Genomic DNA, 4127 nt, shown 5'->3' with positions numbered 1-4127 from the left:
CCAATCAGACGGCGGGAGAGGCGGGGCCGGACGTCAAGCATGGTAGGATGCCTCGCCACGTGGGGAGCCGCAGGCTCTCTCGTACTGCGGCCGCCATCTTTAATAAGGGCACACAAAAAAAAGGGACCAGGCTGAGAGCCATGCAGCAATAACTGCTGCTAATCCACTCTTCAAAGAGATTTGCACGCAGGTTGTACTGTTGCGGCATTGTGAGAAGTAATATTCAGCTCTGTATATGCTGTATACACCATTCCTCAGTCCGCACCGTCACCACATCTCAGTGTGATCCTTCACAATCTCATCCTAAGATCCCTTTTCCTGTGACAGACAATCAACACTTAGGCTCCGCCTGGCGGCCATTTTGGGTAGGATAAAGTCCTAGCCTTACCAACATAGCAGGCAGTAGAGGTCAAACTAGTGTGGGAAAGAAATCCTGCTGGGGGTGGCCATTTTGGGTAGGACAAAGTCCTGATTATCTCCATATAACGGCCCAGGGGTCTCCGAACTTTCCAAAGGGCTGGTTTCCTGTCCCTCAGACTTTAGGGGGGCGGAACGTGACCATTGGGAGTAGAAAATATCCAAGGCCCTGCGTCAGTGAGAGCAAACACTGATGTTTAGTTGCATAGTGCCTGTGGAGGAGGAATAGTGCTCCATCATTGGTATCATTCTGAGGAATAGTGCCCCATCTAGGGTTGCCACCTGTCCGGGATTCACCCGGACAGTTCAGGTTTGGAGTCATGCATCCGGGTTTCAGACTGCCTGAAACCTGGACACATTATTCAGACTGGACTATGGCTTCACAGCAGAGTTGCTGGCTGCAGTTGTCTATGCTGAGAGTGTCTGTTACACTCTCTTTCAGACTGCCCAAAGCCAGCATTAACACCCCCCCCCCCCAAACACACACACAGACAGGAGAGGAGAGAGGGCTCTATCCTCACCTCTTCCTCCCGCCCTACCCCTCTGTGTCTGCCCATACTCCACTCCCCGGCACTGTGCCTCAGAAACTGAGGCCAGAAATCTGACATCCAGCAGCCTCAGATACATATGGATGAGAGGTGCTGACAGCCAAGGGGTGAGGGAGCTCACCATCCATCCCCGTCTGTTACTGAAGTCTCCCCCCTTTTCTCTCCTGCTTCTGAGTACACTAAGGTAAATCAGGGTTCTCAGAGCACCCCTTGCATCCGAGTTCTGCAGAGGCCCCCCTTACAGTGAAAGGGAACTCTGTGAGTTCAGATGTAAAAGGTGAAGTCTGTGGACTCTGATGTAAAGAGGGACTCTTGTTATTAATTTCATATAATTAGAAATGTTATTTATTAGTAAAATAGATGTACAAAAAAAAAAATGCTGTGTGCCACTAAAGGGTCCGGGTTTAATTTGAAGAAAAAGTGGCAACCCTAGCCCCATCATTGGTATCATTCTGAGGAATAGTGCCCCTTCATTGGTGTCGGTGAGAGGAATAGTGCTCCATCATTGGTACCGGTGGGAGGAATAGTGCCCCATCATTGGTATCGGTGGGAGGAATAGTGCCCCATCATTGGTGTCGGTGGGAGGAATAGTGCCCCATCATTGGTGTCGGTGGGAGGAATAGTGCCCCATCATTGGTGTCGGTGGGAGGAATAGTGCCCCATCATTGGTACCGGTGGGAGGAATAGTGCCCCATCATTGGTATCGGTGGGAGGAATAGTGCCCCATCATTGGTGTCGGTGGGAGGAATAGTGCCCCATCATTGGTGTCGGTGGGAGGAATAGTGCCCCATCATTGGTGTCGGTGGGAGGAATAGTGCCCCATCATTGGTGTCGGTGGGAGGAATAGTGCCCCATCATTGGTGTCGGTGGGAGGAATAGTGCCCCATCATTGGTGTCGGTGGGAGGAATAGTGCCCCATCATTGGTATCATTCTGAGGAAGAGTGCCCCTTCATTGGTGTCGGTGAGAGGAATAGTGCTCCATCATTGGTACCGGTGGGAGGAATAGTGCCCCATCATTGGTATAAGTGGGAAGAATAGTGACCCAACATTGGTGTCAGTGGGAGGAATAGTGCCCCATCATTGGTATCGGTGGGAGGAATAGTGCCCCATCATTGGTATCGGTGGGAGGAATAGTGCCCCATCACTGGTGTCGGTGGGAGGAATAGTGCCCCATCACTGGTGTCGGTGGGAGGAATAGTGGCCCATCATTGATAGCGGTGGGAGGAATAGTGGCCCATCATTAGTGTCAGTGGAAGGAATAGTGCCCCATCATTGGTATAAGTGGGAGGAATAGCGCCCCACCATTGGTGTCAGTGGGAGGAATAGTGCCCCACCATTGGTATAAGTGGGAGGAATAGCGTCCCATCATTGGTATCAGTGAGAGGAATAGCGTCCCATCATTGGTATCAGTGGGAGGAATAGTGCCCCATCATTGGTGTCAGTGGGAGGAATAGTGCCCCATCATTGGTGTCGGTGGGAGGAATAGTGCCCCATCATTGGTGTCGGTGGGAGGAATAGTGCCCCATCATTGGTGTCGGTGGGAGGAATAGTGCCCCATCATTGGTGTCGGTGGGAGGAATAGTGCCCCATCATTGGTGTCAGTGGGAGGAATAGTGCCCCATCATTGGTGTCGGTGGGAGGAATAGTGCCCCATCATTGGTTTCAGTGGATACAAAAGTGCCCATCCATAGGTGTGCGCAGCCTTTTGTACTAGGGTGTGCACCCCAAAGCTCAAATACAGAGCAACAGCGGCAGTAGCTAGGCAGCAATGAGAAGGAAAGCAAGTTTTGAAAATCAGAGGGCCGCTTGTCACGCTTCGGGCTCGGCCTCGCTGCGCTCGGCTCTTTTTTTATTCCTACTCTATGTCCACTTGGATGGTGGGGCTAGAACCTGGACTCATGGCGCAGGCACCGTTCATCCTCGGCTATTTTCAGAATATGTGTTGCTGTGTACTGCGCATGCGCAGTACACAGCGGACACTATCTGATGGGGGACCTTATATGATGGGACACCGGCAGCACTGCAATAGGAGGAGAAAGAGGATCAATATCTGCAGTAAGGCAGTACAGCCGATCCTCCTGCTCAGCAGGTGCCTGGGCCCCGCTTTTGAACTAATAGAACATAGGCCCTGTACAGGAGGGCAGGCTGCACTGCCTTATCATGTATATAACAAATATGTGGAAAAAAAACACGCTGTCTTATACAAATAGTGATAGCTGCCAGCACATCAGATAATCTATAGATAAGTGAACGAATAAAGTAATATAGTGCAGCGCTGATGAAAAATGAAATAAACCATGAGATTATTTCCAATAAAAATTGATACAGTATATAAATGTGCAGATAAATACAAAACAAATTAAGATTTCCCAACAACAATGAAAAACAGTGTTAGTGCATACAAAGTGCATATAGTCCATATAATATGGCAAAGAATAATGTGACTGTGAATCTGGGTGAGCTGGTTGTAGATAATCCACCACCGTAAGAAAAGGTTTACCAGACAGGTTGAACCCAGCTAGGCGTATGTCTGATGGGTCAACCAAGCTTTTGGTGTAACACACCCAAGGAAAGGTACAGCAACCACGACTTCCAATATAGACCAATCTGGTAAGGATCCGTTAAAGTGGATGTAAACCCTTACAAACCACTTTGACCTACAGGTAAGCCTAGATTAAGGCTTACCTGTAGGTCCAAGAAATATCTCCTAAATTTATACGGTTTAGGAGATATTTGCCCGAGGACAGCCACCGCTGTCTATGGCGCATGTGCCATAGACAGCGGCGCGCAGGGCAGGCTGCAGATCGCTGCGATATGCCGCTCATGCCGGCTCCCGTGTGCATGCGCGGGAGTGACGTCATCGCGGCTCCGGTGAATCACAGCGCCAGAGCAGCGAGACCCGGAAGTCACTCCAGGATACATGGCAGCGGCGAAGAGGAAGACGGAGGACCACTTCGGGGGCTTCGTTCTCAGGTAAGTTATTCATAATGAGCTAGTATGCTATGCATGCTAGCTCATTATGCCTTTGCCTTACAGGGTATGTTTTTTTTATTTTTTTTGCCTTTACTTCCTCTTTAAAGTAGTGACATCAATAGGTATCCACCAAAGGTATAATGACCGAAATTCATAACCGGTTCCTCTCAATATGGCAAAAGCAGAAA

The sequence above is a fragment of the Lithobates pipiens genome, unplaced genomic scaffold (genome assembly GCF_037356315.1).
Source record: "Lithobates pipiens isolate NorthernLeopardFrog02 unplaced genomic scaffold, aLitPip1_a1.2 Scaffold_27, whole genome shotgun sequence".
NCBI classification, from domain to species: Eukaryota; Metazoa; Chordata; class Amphibia; order Anura; family Ranidae; genus Lithobates; species Lithobates pipiens.
Note: the sequence above shows the minus strand (reverse complement) of the source record.